The 14,325-nt window shown below is 47.9% G+C and overlaps 9 non-coding genes across 9 annotated transcripts; all 9 read left to right on the top strand.

Moving 5' to 3' along the window:
* The first annotated feature begins 1,137 nt into the window (after positions 1-1,137).
* LOC142688916 (U2 spliceosomal RNA) lies at positions 1,138-1,328 on the top strand. The gene has a single exon (XR_012857953.1). It is a non-coding gene; the product is annotated as a U2 spliceosomal RNA (small nuclear RNA).
* A 1,257-nt stretch (positions 1,329-2,585) lies between these two features.
* LOC142688915 (U2 spliceosomal RNA) lies at positions 2,586-2,776 on the top strand. Its single transcript, XR_012857952.1, has one exon. It is a non-coding gene; the product is annotated as a U2 spliceosomal RNA (small nuclear RNA).
* Positions 2,777-4,060: 1,284 nt separating this feature from the next.
* Positions 4,061-4,251, top strand: LOC142688914 (U2 spliceosomal RNA). The gene has a single exon (XR_012857951.1). It is a non-coding gene; the product is annotated as a U2 spliceosomal RNA (small nuclear RNA).
* Positions 4,252-5,535: 1,284 nt separating this feature from the next.
* Positions 5,536-5,726, top strand: LOC142688913 (U2 spliceosomal RNA). The gene has a single exon (XR_012857950.1). It is a non-coding gene; the product is annotated as a U2 spliceosomal RNA (small nuclear RNA).
* Positions 5,727-7,018: 1,292 nt separating this feature from the next.
* Positions 7,019-7,209, top strand: LOC142688912 (U2 spliceosomal RNA). The gene has a single exon (XR_012857949.1). It is a non-coding gene; the product is annotated as a U2 spliceosomal RNA (small nuclear RNA).
* Positions 7,210-8,489: 1,280 nt separating this feature from the next.
* LOC142688910 (U2 spliceosomal RNA) lies at positions 8,490-8,680 on the top strand. Its single transcript, XR_012857948.1, has one exon. It is a non-coding gene; the product is annotated as a U2 spliceosomal RNA (small nuclear RNA).
* A 1,276-nt stretch (positions 8,681-9,956) lies between these two features.
* Positions 9,957-10,147, top strand: LOC142688909 (U2 spliceosomal RNA). The gene has a single exon (XR_012857947.1). It is a non-coding gene; the product is annotated as a U2 spliceosomal RNA (small nuclear RNA).
* A 1,276-nt stretch (positions 10,148-11,423) lies between these two features.
* On the top strand, positions 11,424-11,614 carry LOC142688908 (U2 spliceosomal RNA). The gene has a single exon (XR_012857946.1). It is a non-coding gene; the product is annotated as a U2 spliceosomal RNA (small nuclear RNA).
* A 1,253-nt stretch (positions 11,615-12,867) lies between these two features.
* On the top strand, positions 12,868-13,058 carry LOC142688907 (U2 spliceosomal RNA). The gene has a single exon (XR_012857945.1). It is a non-coding gene; the product is annotated as a U2 spliceosomal RNA (small nuclear RNA).
* Positions 13,059-14,325: the final 1,267 nt, after the last annotated feature.

Raw genomic sequence — 14,325 nt, 5'->3', positions numbered from 1 at the left:
CATTGATTAAATGCAATTAATGAATAGATTGCCACCTCTTGTTGTGTGTCGTCTGTGTTTCTGTGTTTCCGGCATTTCACATTGGAACACCTCATTCACCTTCCTTGTCTTCTCTCCGCCCTCCCTTTTAGGTAAGTTAAAGAGCTGCACCTGAGCCAGCCACTGATTGATTGATTGATTGATTGATTGATTGATTGATGCAGCACAACAGTCAAATAGTGGAGTGGAGTAGGGGAACAGCAAACAGCCAATAAAGCAGCCCGCCCGCTCGCCTGCCCGCCACAATGGACCTACCTGTGTACACTAGATGGATGGGATGGAATGTACTGTCGTCCCTACATTTCAAGAAGAAGTAAGAATTGCAGTTGCAACAAAGCCTTGCTTGCCTACAAAGAGAGCAGCAATTTGGATTTGTTACTATGTTACCTAGAAGAATAACAAACTGTGCAAGGATGGAGGTTGTAGGAGCAAGGAGAAGTTGTCTGTAAAGTTGGTGGATGCCTATTTTCCATTTTGCAGTCCCTTGTCTCCCTCTTGTGGCCTCCTGGAGGCAACTAGCTGTGCAAAAAAAAGACAGCCTGGCGGCCGGCTGTTGCAGTGTTGCCCTCTCAGGCAACACTGGGTGACTGACTGAGCCTCACCGTCTTATATAAAGTTCAGACGGAACTTTGCACGTGTCATAGTGGAGCCCTCAGGATTCCAGAGCCAGCTTTCTGACATCATAATGGGGCCTCAGAGATAAAAGCCTGGGCCCAGGCAGTGTTGGTCAGTGCTGCTCAGCAGGCAGCACTGGACTGGACTGGATTACAGCTGATACAAGGTGTGAAGGAACAAGGGGTGGCTGTGGGCATGCACTTGCTGCCGCTGCCAGTGTTTATCTGCATGGCAGCAGGGCATTTGGGCGTTGCCAGGAAGGCGTTTTTATGTAGATTCCTCCTCTTTCAGCACTGCATTGTGGTGCAAGCAAAAGAAGCAAATCCTGTCTGGCTTCCTCTCCGGCCTTTATTCACCTCCCGTGTAGCTGTGAGTGTGTGAGCCTGCAGGGCCCCATGGAATTGCCTAGAAGTAGGCTGAATCGCTGCAAGGGCTGAACAGCAGTATCGGGCAGGTTCGGGCAACGCGCGGCCCGTTCGGGTTATCGCTTCTCGGCCTTTTGGCTAAGATCAAGTGTAGTATCTGTTCTTATCAGTTTAATATCTGATACGTCCCCTATCTGGGGACCATATATTAAATGGATTTTTAGAACAGGGAGATGGAAATAGAGCTTGCTCTGTCCACTCCACGCATTGACCTGGTATTGCAGTATTTCCAGGACCGGTGCACCCTTTCCTTATGTGTTGACTAAAAGCAGATTCCAAAAGTGTTTTTTGTCTTTGCTATTGTTTCTGTCTTTCTGAAGGGATCTCCCCTTTTAATCCCATTATTTCAACACCTGTTGGACAATGCATGAGTGATAATGAGCTCATTGATTAAATGCAATTAATGAATAGATTGCCACCTCTTGTTGTGTGTCGTCTGTGTTTCTGTGTTTCCGGCATTTCACATTGGAACACCTCATTCACCTTCCTTGTCTTCTCTCCGCCCTCCCTTTTAGGTAAGTTAAAGAGCTGCACCTGAGCCAGCCACTGATTGATTGATTGATTGATTGATTGATTGATTGATTGATTGATTGATTGATTGATTGATTGATTGATGCAGCACAACAGTCAAATAGTGGAGTGGAGTAGGGGAACAGCAAACAGCCAATAAAGCAGCCCGCCCGCTCGCCTGCCCGCCACAATGGACCTACCTGTGTACACTAGATGGATGTGATGGAATGTACTGTCGTCCCTACATTTCAAGAAGAAGTAAGAATTGCAGTTGCAACAAAGCCTTGCTTGCCTACAAAGAGAGCAGCAATTTGGATTTGTTACTATGTTACCTAGAAGAATAACAAACTGTGCAAGGATGGAGGTTGTAGGAGCAAGGAGAAGTTGTCTGTAAAGTTGGTGGATGCCTATTTTCCATTTTGCAGTCCCTTGTCTCCCTGGCGGCCGGCTGTTGCAGTGTTGCCCTCTCAGGCAACACTGAGTGACTGACTGAGCCTCACCGTCTTATATAAAGTTCAGACGGAACTTTGCACGTGTCATAGTGGAGCCCTCAGGATTCCAGAGCCAGCTTTCTGACATCATAATGGGGCCTCAGAGATAAAAGCCTTGGCCCAGGCAGTGTTGGTCAGTGCTGCTCAGCAGGCAGCACTGGACTGGACTGGATTACAGCTGATACAAGGTGTGAAGGAACAAGGGGTGGCTGTGGGCATGCACTTGCTGCCGCTGCCAGTGTTTATCTGCATGGCAGCAGGGCATTTGGGCGTTGCCAGGAAGGCGTTTTTATGTAGATTCCTCCTCTTTCAGCACTGCATTGTGGTGCAAGCAAAAGAAGCAAATCCTGTCTGGCTTCCTCTCCGGCCTTTATTCACCTCCCGTGTAGCTGTGAGTGTGTGAGCCTGCAGGGCCCCATGGAATTGCCTAGAAGTAGGCTGAATCGCTGCAAGGGCTGAACAGCAATATCGGGCAGGCTCGGGCAACGCGCGGCCCGTTCGGGTTATCGCTTCTCGGCCTTTTGGCTAAGATCAAGTGTAGTATCTGTTCTTATCAGTTTAATATCTGATACGTCCCCTATCTGGGGACCATATATTAAATGGATTTTTAGAACAGGGAGATGGAAATAGAGCTTGCTCTGTCCACTCCACGCATTGACCTGGTATTGCAGTATTTCCAGGACCGGTGCACCCTTTCCTTATGTGTTGACTAAAAGCAGATTCCAAAAGTGTTTTTTGTCTTTGCTATTGTTTCTGTCTTTCTGAAGGGATCTCCCCTTTTAATCCCATTATTTCAACACCTGTTGGACAATGCATGAGTGATAATGAGCTCATTGATTAAATGCAATTAATGAATAGATTGCCACCTCTTGTTGTGTGTCGTCTGTGTTTCTGTGTTTCCGGCATTTCACATTGGAACACCTCATTCACCTTCCTTGTCTTCTCTCCGCCCTCCCTTTTAGGTAAGTTAAAGAGCTGCACCTGAGCCAGCCACTGATTGATTGATTGATTGATTGATTGATTGATTGATTGATTGATTGATGCAGCACAACAGTCAAATAGTGGAGTGGAGTAGGGGAACAGCAAACAGCCAATAAAGCAGCCCGCCCGCTCGCCTGCCCGCCACAATGGACCTACCTGTGTACACTAGATGGATGTGATGGAATGTACTGTCGTCCCTACATTTCAAGAAGAAGTAAGAATTGCAGTTGCAACAAAGCCTTGCTTGCCTACAAAGAGAGCAGCAATTTGGATTTGTTACTATGTTACCTAGAAGAATAACAAACTGTGCAAGGATGGAGGTTGTAGGAGCAAGGAGAAGTTGTCTGTAAAGTTGGTGGATGCCTATTTTCCATTTTGCAGTCCCTTGTCTCCCTCTTGTGGCCTCCTGGAGGCAACTAGCTGTGCAAAAAAAAGACAGCCTGGCGGCCGGCTGTTGCAGTGTTGCCCTCTCAGGCAACACTGAGTGACTGACTGAGCCTCACCGTCTTATATAAAGTTCAGACGGAACTTTGCACGTGTCATAGTGGAGCCCTCAGGATTCCAGAGCCAGCTTTCTGACATCATAATGGGGCCTCAGAGATAAAAGCCTGGGCCCAGGCAGTGTTGGTCAGTGCTGCTCAGCAGGCAGCACTGGACTGGACTGGATTACAGCTGATACAAGGTGTGAAGGAACAAGGGGTGGCTGTGGGCATGCACTTGCTGCCGCTGCCAGTGTTTATCTGCATGGCAGCAGGGCATTTGGGCGTTGCCAGGAAGGCGTTTTTATGTAGATTCCTCCTCTTTCAGCACTGCATTGTGGTGCAAGCAAAAGAAGCAAATCCTGTCTGGCTTCCTCTCCGGCCTTTATTCACCTCCCGTGTAGCTGTGAGTGTGTGAGCCTGCAGGGCCCCATGGAATTGCCTAGAAGTAGGCTGAATCGCTGCAAGGGCTGAACAGCAGTATCGGGCAGGCTCGGGCAACGCGCGGCCCGTTCGGGTTATCGCTTCTCGGCCTTTTGGCTAAGATCAAGTGTAGTATCTGTTCTTATCAGTTTAATATCTGATACGTCCCCTATCTGGGGACCATATATTAAATGGATTTTTAGAACAGGGAGATGGAAATAGAGCTTGCTCTGTCCACTCCACGCATTGACCTGGTATTGCAGTATTTCCAGGACCGGTGCACCCTTTCCTTATGTGTTGACTAAAAGCAGATTCCAAAAGTGTTTTTTGTCTTTGCTATTGTTTCTGTCTTTCTGAAGGGATCTCCCCTTTTAATCCCATTATTTCAACACCTGTTGGACAATGCATGAGTGATAATGAGCTCATTGATTAAATGCAATTAATGAATAGATTGCCACCTCTTGTTGTGTGTCGTCTGTGTTTCTGTGTTTCCGGCATTTCACATTGGAACACCTCATTCACCTTCCTTGTCTTCTCTCCGCCCTCCCTTTTAGGTAAGTTAAAGAGCTGCACCTGAGCCAGCCACTGATTGATTGATTGATTGATTGATTGATTGATTGATTGATTGATTGATGCAGCACAACAGTCAAATAGTGGAGTGGAGTAGGGGAACAGCAAACAGCCAATAAAGCAGCCCGCCCGCTCGCCTGCCCGCCACAATGGACCTACCTGTGTACACTAGATGGATGTGATGGAATGTACTGTCGTCCCTACATTTCAAGAAGAAGTAAGAATTGCAGTTGCAACAAAGCCTTGCTTGCCTACAAAGAGAGCAGCAATTTGGATTTGTTACTATGTTACCTAGAAGAATAACAAACTGTGCAAGGATGGAGGTTGTAGGAGCAAGGAGAAGTTGTCTGTAAAGTTGGTGGATGCCTATTTTCCATTTTGCAGTCCCTTGTCTCCCTCTTGTGGCCTCCTGGAGGCAACTAGCTGTGCAAAAAAAAGACAGCCTGGCGGCCGGCTGTTGCAGTGTTGCCCTCTCAGGCAACACTGAGTGACTGACTGAGCCTCACCGTCTTATATAAAGTTCAGACGGAACTTTGCACGTGTCATAGTGGAGCCCTCAGGATTCCAGAGCCAGCTTTCTGACATCATAATGGGGCCTCAGAGATAAAAGCCTGGGCCCAGGCAGTGTTGGTCAGTGCTGCTCAGCAGGCAGCACTGGACTGGACTGGATTACAGCTGATACAAGGTGTGAAGGAACAAGGGGTGGCTGTGGGCATGCACTTGCTGCCGCTGCCAGTGTTTATCTGCATGGCAGCAGGGCATTTGGGCGTTGCCAGGAAGGCGTTTTTATGTAGATTCCTCCTCTTTCAGCACTGCATTGTGGTGCAAGCAAAAGAAGCAAATCCTGTCTGGCTTCCTCTCCGGCCTTTATTCACCTCCCGTGTAGCTGTGAGTGTGTGAGCCTGCAGGGCCCCATGGAATTGCCTAGAAGTAGGCTGAATCGCTGCAAGGGCTGAACAGCAGTATCGGGCAGGCTCGGGCAACGCGCGGCCCGTTCGGGTTATCGCTTCTCGGCCTTTTGGCTAAGATCAAGTGTAGTATCTGTTCTTATCAGTTTAATATCTGATACGTCCCCTATCTGGGGACCATATATTAAATGGATTTTTAGAACAGGGAGATGGAAATAGAGCTTGCTCTGTCCACTCCACGCATTGACCTGGTATTGCAGTATTTCCAGGACCGGTGCACCCTTTCCTTATGTGTTGACTAAAAGCAGATTCCAAAAGTGTTTTTTGTCTTTGCTATTGTTTCTGTCTTTCTGAAGGGATCTCCCCTTTTAATCCCATTATTTCAACACCTGTTGGACAATGCATGAGTGATAATGAGCTCAATGATTAAATGCAATTAATGAATAGATTGCCACCTCTTGTTGTGTGTCGTCTGTGTTTCTGTGTTTCCGGCATTTCACATTGGAACACCTCATTCACCTTCCTTGTCTTCTCTCCGCCCTCCCTTTTAGGTAAGTTAAAGAGCTGCACCTGAGCCAGCCACTGATTGATTGATTGATTGATTGATTGATTGATTGATTGATTGATTGATTGATTGATGCAGCACAACAGTCAAATAGTGGAGTGGAGTAGGGGAACAGCAAACAGCCAATAAAGCAGCCCGCCCGCTCGCCTGCCCGCCACAATGGACCTACCTGTGTACACTAGATGGATGTGATGGAATGTACTGTCGTCCCTACATTTCAAGAAGAAGTAAGAATTGCAGTTGCAACAAAGCCTTGCTTGCCTACAAAGAGAGCAGCAATTTGGATTTGTTACTATGTTACCTAGAAGAATAACAAACTGTGCAAGGATGGAGGTTGTAGGAGCAAGGAGAAGTTGTCTGTAAAGTTGGTGGATGCCTATTTTCCATTTTGCAGTCCCTTGTCTCCCTCTTGTGGCCTCCTGGAGGCAACTAGCTGTGCAAAAAAAAGACAGCCTGGCGGCCGGCTGTTGCAGTGTTGCCCTCTCAGGCAACACTGAGTGACTGACTGAGCCTCACCGTCTTATATAAAGTTCAGACGGAACTTTGCACGTGTCATAGTGGAGCCCTCAGGATTCCAGAGCCAGCTTTCTGACATCATAATGGGGCCTCAGAGATAAAAGCCTGGGCCCAGGCAGTGTTGGTCAGTGCTGCTCAGCAGGCAGCACTGGACTGGACTGGATTACAGCTGATACAAGGTGTGAAGGAACAAGGGGTGGCTGTGGGCATGCACTTGCTGCCGCTGCCAGTGTTTATCTGCATGGCAGCAGGGCATTTGGGCGTTGCCAGGAAGGCGTTTTTATGTAGATTCCTCCTCTTTCAGCACTGCATTGTGGTGCAAGCAAAAGAAGCAAATCCTGTCTGGCTTCCTCTCCGGCCTTTATTCACCTCCCGTGTAGCTGTGAGTGTGTGAGCCTGCAGGGCCCCATGGAATTGCCTAGAAGTAGGCTGAATCGCTGCAAGGGCTGAACAGCAGTATCGGGCAGGCTCGGGCAACGCGCGGCCCGTTCGGGTTATCGCTTCTCGGCCTTTTGGCTAAGATCAAGTGTAGTATCTGTTCTTATCAGTTTAATATCTGATACGTCCCCTATCTGGGGACCATATATTAAATGGATTTTTAGAACAGGGAGATGGAAATAGAGCTTGCTCTGTCCACTCCACGCATTGACCTGGTATTGCAGTATTTCCAGGACCGGTGCACCCTTTCCTTATGTGTTGACTAAAAGCAGATTCCAAAAGTGTTTTTTGTCTTTGCTATTGTTTCTGTCTTTCTGAAGGGATCTCCCCTTTTAATCCCATTATTTCAACACCTGTTGGACAATGCATGAGTGATAATGAGCTCATTGATTAAATGCAATTAATGAATAGATTGCCACCTCTTGTTGTGTGTCGTCTGTGTTTCTGTGTTTCCGGCATTTCACATTGGAACACCTCATTCACCTTCCTTGTCTTCTCTCCGCCCTCCCTTTTAGGTAAGTTAAAGAGCTGCACCTGAGCCAGCCACTGATTGATTGATTGATTGATTGATTGATTGATTGATTGATTGATGCAGCACAACAGTCAAATAGTGGAGTGGAGTAGGGGAACAGCAAACAGCCAATAAAGCAGCCCGCCCGCTCGCCTGCCCGCCACAATGGACCTACCTGTGTACACTAGATGGATGTGATGGAATGTACTGTCGTCCCTACATTTCAAGAAGAAGTAAGAATTGCAGTTGCAACAAAGCCTTGCTTGCCTACAAAGAGAGCAGCAATTTGGATTTGTTACTATGTTACCTAGAAGAATAACAAACTGTGCAAGGATGGAGGTTGTAGGAGCAAGGAGAAGTTGTCTGTAAAGTTGGTGGATGCCTATTTTCCATTTTGCAGTCCCTTGTCTCCCTCTTGTGGCCTCCTGGAGGCAACTAGCTGTGCAAAAAAAAGACAGCCTGGCGGCCGGCTGTTGCAGTGTTGCCCTCTCAGGCAACACTGAGTGACTGACTGAGCCTCACCGTCTTATATAAAGTTCAGACGGAACTTTGCACGTGTCATAGTGGAGCCCTCAGGATTCCAGAGCCAGCTTTCTGACATCATAATGGGGCCTCAGAGATAAAAGCCTGGGCCCAGGCAGTGTTGGTCAGTGCTGCTCAGCAGGCAGCACTGGACTGGACTGGATTACAGCTGATACAAGGTGTGAAGGAACAAGGGGTGGCTGTGGGCATGCACTTGCTGCCGCTGCCAGTGTTTATCTGCATGGCAGCAGGGCATTTGGGCGTTGCCAGGAAGGCGTTTTTATGTAGATTCCTCCTCTTTCAGCACTGCATTGTGGTGCAAGCAAAAGAAGCAAATCCTGTCTGGCTTCCTCTCCGGCCTTTATTCACCTCCCGTGTAGCTGTGAGTGTGTGAGCCTGCAGGGCCCCATGGAATTGCCTAGAAGTAGGCTGAATCGCTGCAAGGGCTGAACAGCAGTATCGGGCAGGCTCGGGCAACGCGCGGCCCGTTCGGGTTATCGCTTCTCGGCCTTTTGGCTAAGATCAAGTGTAGTATCTGTTCTTATCAGTTTAATATCTGATACGTCCCCTATCTGGGGACCATATATTAAATGGATTTTTAGAACAGGGAGATGGAAATAGAGCTTGCTCTGTCCACTCCACGCATTGACCTGGTATTGCAGTATTTCCAGGACCGGTGCACCCTTTCCTTATGTGTTGACTAAAAGCAGATTCCAAAAGTGTTTTTTGTCTTTGCTATTGTTTCTGTCTTTCTGAAGGGATCTCCCCTTTTAATCCCATTATTTCAACACCTGTTGGACAATGCATGAGTGATAATGAGCTCATTGATTAAATGCAATTAATGAATAGATTGCCACCTCTTGTTGTGTGTCGTCTGTGTTTCTGTGTTTCCGGCATTTCACATTGGAACACCTCATTCACCTTCCTTGTCTTCTCTCCGCCCTCCCTTTTAGGTAAGTTAAAGAGCTGCACCTGAGCCAGCCACTGATTGATTGATTGATTGATTGATTGATTGATTGATTGATGCAGCACAACAGTCAAATAGTGGAGTGGAGTAGGGGAACAGCAAACAGCCAATAAAGCAGCCCGCCCGCTCGCCTGCCCGCCACAATGGACCTACCTGTGTACACTAGATGGATGTGATGGAATGTACTGTCGTCCCTACATTTCAAGAAGAAGTAAGAATTGCAGTTGCAACAAAGCCTTGCTTGCCTACAAAGAGAGCAGCAATTTGGATTTGTTACTATGTTACCTAGAAGAATAACAAACTGTGCAAGGATGGAGGTTGTAGGAGCAAGGAGAAGTTGTCTGTAAAGTTGGTGGATGCCTATTTTCCATTTTGCAGTCCCTTGTCTCCCTCTTGTGGCCTCCTGGAGGCAACTAGCTGTGCAAAAAAAAGACAGCCTGGCGGCCGGCTGTTGCAGTGTTGCCCTCTCAGGCAACACTGAGTGACTGACTGAGCCTCACCGTCTTATATAAAGTTCAGACGGATCTTTGCACGTGTCATAGTGGAGCCCTCAGGATTCCAGAGCAAGCTTTCTGACATCATAATGGGGCCTCAGAGATAAAAGCCTGGGCCCAGGCAGTGTTGGTCAGTGCTGCTCAGCAGGCAGCACTGGACTGGACTGGATTACAGCTGATACAAGGTGTGAAGGAACAAGGGGTGGCTGTGGGCATGCACTTGCTGCCGCTGCCAGTGTTTATCTGCATGGCAGCAGGGCATTTGGGCGTTGCCAGGAAGGCGTTTTTATGTAGATTCCTCCTCTTTCAGCACTGCATTGTGGTGCAAGCAAAAGAAGCAAATCCTGTCTGGCTTCCTCTCCGGCCTTTATTCACCTCCCGTGTAGCTGTGAGTGTGTGAGCCTGCAGGGCCCCATGGAATTGCCTAGAAGTAGGCTGAATCGCTGCAAGGGCTGAACAGCAGTATCGGGCAGGCTCGGGCAACGCGCGGCCCGTTCGGGTTATCGCTTCTCGGCCTTTTGGCTAAGATCAAGTGTAGTATCTGTTCTTATCAGTTTAATATCTGATACGTCCCCTATCTGGGGACCATATATTAAATGGATTTTTAGAACAGGGAGATGGAAATAGAGCTTGCTCTGTCCACTCCACGCATTGACCTGGTATTGCAGTATTTCCAGGACCGGTGCACCCTTTCCTTATGTGTTGACTAAAAGCAGATTCCAAAAGTGTTTTTTGTCTTTGCTATTGTTTCTGTCTTTCTGAAGGGATCTCCCCTTTTAATCCCATTATTTCAACACCTGTTGGACAATGCATGAGTGATAATGAGCTCATTGATTAAATGCAATTAATGAATAGATTGCCACCTCTTGTTGTGTGTCGTCTGTGTTTCTGTGTTTCCGGCATTTCACATTGGAACACCTCATTCACCTTCCTTGTCTTCTCTCCGCCCTCCCTTTTAGGTAAGTTAAAGAGCTGCACCTGAGCCAGCCACTGATTGATTGATTGATTGATTGATTGATTGATTGATTGATGCAGCACAACAGTCAAATAGTGGAGTGGAGTAGGGGAACAGCAAACAGCCAATAAAGCAGCCCGCCCGCTCGCCTGCCCGCCACAATGGACCTACCTGTGTACACTAGATGGATGTGATGGAATGTACTGTCGTCCCTACATTTCAAGAAGAAGTAAGAATTGCAGTTGCAACAAAGCCTTGCTTGCCTACAAAGAGAGCAGCAATTTGGATTTGTTACTATGTTACCTAGAAGAATAACAAACTGTGCAAGGATGGAGGTTGTAGGAGCAAGGAGAAGTTGTCTGTAAAGTTGGTGGATGCCTATTTTCCATTTTGCAGTCCCTTGTCTCCCTCTTGTGGCCTCCTGGAGGCAACTAGCTGTGCAAAAAAAAGACAGCCTGGCGGCCGGCTGTTGCAGTGTTGCCCTCTCAGGCAACACTGGGTGACTGACTGAGCCTCACCGTCTTATATAAAGTTCAGACGGAACTTTGCACGTGTCATAGTGGAGCCCTCAGGATTCCAGAGCCAGCTTTCTGACATCATAATGGGGCCTCAGAGATAAAAGCCTGGGCCCAGGCAGTGTTGGTCAGTGCTGCTCAGCAGGCAGCACTGGACTGGACTGGATTACAGCTGATACAAGGTGTGAAGGAACAAGGGGTGGCTGTGGGCATGCACTTGCTGCCGCTGCCAGTGTTTATCTGCATGGCAGCAGGGCATTTGGGCGTTGCCAGGAAGGCGTTTTTATGTAGATTCCTCCTCTTTCAGCACTGCATTGTGGTGCAAGCAAAAGAAGCAAATCCTGTCTGGCTTCCTCTCCGGCCTTTATTCACCTCCCGTGTAGCTGTGAGTGTGTGAGCCTGCAGGGCCCCATGGAATTGCCTAGAAGTAGGCTGAATCGCTGCAAGGGCTGAACAGCAGTATCGGGCAGGTTCGGGCAACGCGCGGCCCGTTCGGGTTATCGCTTCTCGGCCTTTTGGCTAAGATCAAGTGTAGTATCTGTTCTTATCAGTTTAATATCTGATACGTCCCCTATCTGGGGACCATATATTAAATGGATTTTTAGAACAGGGAGATGGAAATAGAGCTTGCTCTGTCCACTCCACGCATTGACCTGGTATTGCAGTATTTCCAGGACCGGTGCACCCTTTCCTTATGTGTTGACTAAAAGCAGATTCCAAAAGTGTTTTTTGTCTTTGCTATTGTTTCTGTCTTTCTGAAGGGATCTCCCCTTTTAATCCCATTATTTCAACACCTGTTGGACAATGCATGAGTGATAATGAGCTCATTGATTAAATGCAATTAATGAATAGATTGCCACCTCTTGTTGTGTGTCGTCTGTGTTTCTGTGTTTCCGGCATTTCACATTGGAACACCTCATTCACCTTCCTTGTCTTCTCTCCGCCCTCCCTTTTAGGTAAGTTAAAGAGCTGCACCTGAGCCAGCCACTGATTGATTGATTGATTGATTGATTGATTGATTGATTGATTGATTGATTGATTGATTGATTGATGCAGCACAACAGTCAAATAGTGGAGTGGAGTAGGGGAACAGCAAACAGCCAATAAAGCAGCCCGCCCGCTCGCCTGCCCGCCACAATGGACCTACCTGTGTACACTAGATGGATGTGATGGAATGTACTGTCGTCCCTACATTTCAAGAAGAAGTAAGAATTGCAGTTGCAACAAAGTCTTGCTTGCCTACAAAGAGAGCAGCAATTTGGATTTGTTACTATGTTACCTAGAAGAATAACAAACTGTGCAAGGATGGAGGTTGTAGGAGCAAGGAGAAGTTGTCTGTAAAGTTGGTGGATGCCTATTTTCCATTTTGCAGTCCCTTGTCTCCCTGGCGGCCGGCTGTTGCAGTGTTGCCCTCTCAGGCAACACTGAGTGACTGACTGAGCCTCACCGTCTTATATAAAGTTCAGACGGAACTTTGCACGTGTCATAGTGGAGCCCTCAGGATTCCAGAGCCAGCTTTCTGACATCATAATGGGGCCTCAGAGATAAAAGCCTTGGCCCAGGCAGTGTTGGTCAGTGCTGCTCAGCAGGCAGCACTGGACTGGACTGGATTACAGCTGATACAAGGTGTGAAGGAACAAGGGGTGGCTGTGGGCATGCACTTGCTGCCGCTGCCAGTGTTTATCTGCATGGCAGCAGGGCATTTGGGCGTTGCCAGGAAGGCGTTTTTATGTAGATTCCTCCTCTTTCAGCACTGCATTGTGGTGCAAGCAAAAGAAGCAAATCCTGTCTGGCTTCCTCTCCGGCCTTTATTCACCTCCCGTGTAGCTGTGAGTGTGTGAGCCTGCAGGGCCCCATGGAATTGCCTAGAAGTAGGCTGAATCGCTGCAAGGGCTGAACAGCAATATCGGGCAGGCTCGGGCAACGCGCGGCCCGTTCGGGTTATCGCTTCTCGGCCTTTTGGCTAAGATCAAGTGTAGTATCTGTTCTTATCAGTTTAATATCTGATACGTCCCCTATCTGGGGACCATATATTAAATGGATTTTTAGAACAGGGAGATGGAAATAGAGCTTGCTCTGTCCACTCCACGCATTGACCTGGTATTGCAGTATTTCCAGGACCGGTGCACCCTTTCCTTATGTGTTGACTAAAAGCAGATTCCAAAAGTGTTTTTTGTCTTTGCTATTGTTTCTGTCTTTCTGAAGGGATCTCCCCTTTTAATCCCATTATTTCAACACCTGTTGGACAATGCATGAGTGATAATGAGCTCATTGATTAAATGCAATTAATGAATAGATTGCCACCTCTTGTTGTGTGTCGTCTGTGTTTCTGTGTTTCCGGCATTTCACATTGGAACACCTCATTCACCTTCCTTGTCTTCTCTCCGCCCTCCCTTTTAGGTAAGTTAAAGAGCTGCACCTGAGCCAGCCACTGATTGATTGATTGATTGATTGATTGATTGATTGATTGATTGATTGATGCAGCACAACAGTCAAATAGTGGAGTGGAGTAGGGGAACAGCAAACAGCCAATAAAGCAGCCCGCCCGCTCGCCTGCCCGCCACAATGGACCTACCTGTGTACACTAGATGGATGTGATGGAATGTACTGTCGTCCCTACATTTCAAGAAGAAGTAAGAATTGCAGTTGCAACAAAGCCTTGCTTGCCTACAAAGAGAGCAGCAATTTGGATTTGTTACTATGTTACCTAGAAGAATAACAAACTGTGCAAGGATGGAGGTTGTAGGAGCAAGGAGAAGTTGTCTGTAAAGTTGGTGGATGCCTATTTTCCATTTTGCAGTCCCTTGTCTCCCTCTTGTGGCCTCCTGGAGGCAACTAGCTGTGCAAAAAAAAGACAGCCTGGCGGCCGGCTGTTGCAGTGTTGCCCTCTCAGGCAACACTGAGTGACTGACTGAGCCTCACCGTCTTATATAAAGTTCAGACGGAACTTTGCACGTGTCATAGTGGAGCCCTCAGGATTCCAGAGCCAGCTTTCTGACATCATAATGGGGCCTCAGAGATAAAAGCCTGGGCCCAGGCAGTGTTGGTCAGTGCTGCTCAGCAGGCAGCACTGGACTGGACTGGATTACAGCTGATACAAGGTGTGAAGGAACAAGGGGTGGCTGTGGGCATGCACTTGCTGCCGCTGCCAGTGTTTATCTGCATGGCAGCAGGGCATTTGGGCGTTGCCAGGAAGGCGTTTTTATGTAGATTCCTCCTCTTTCAGCACTGCATTGTGGTGCAAGCAAAAGAAGCAAATCCTGTCTGGCTTCCTCTCCGGCCTTTATTCACCTCCCGTGTAGCTGTGAGTGTGTGAGCCTGCAGGGCCCCATGGAATTGCCTAGAAGTAGGCTGAATCGCTGCAAGGGCTGAACAGCAGTATCGGGCAGGCTCGGGCAACG

Source organism: Rhinoderma darwinii, assembly GCF_050947455.1.
Source record: "Rhinoderma darwinii isolate aRhiDar2 chromosome 5 unlocalized genomic scaffold, aRhiDar2.hap1 SUPER_5_unloc_27, whole genome shotgun sequence".
Taxonomy (NCBI): Eukaryota; Metazoa; Chordata; class Amphibia; order Anura; family Rhinodermatidae; genus Rhinoderma; species Rhinoderma darwinii.
Note: the sequence above shows the minus strand (reverse complement) of the source record. Positions and strands in the feature narration are given on the sequence as shown.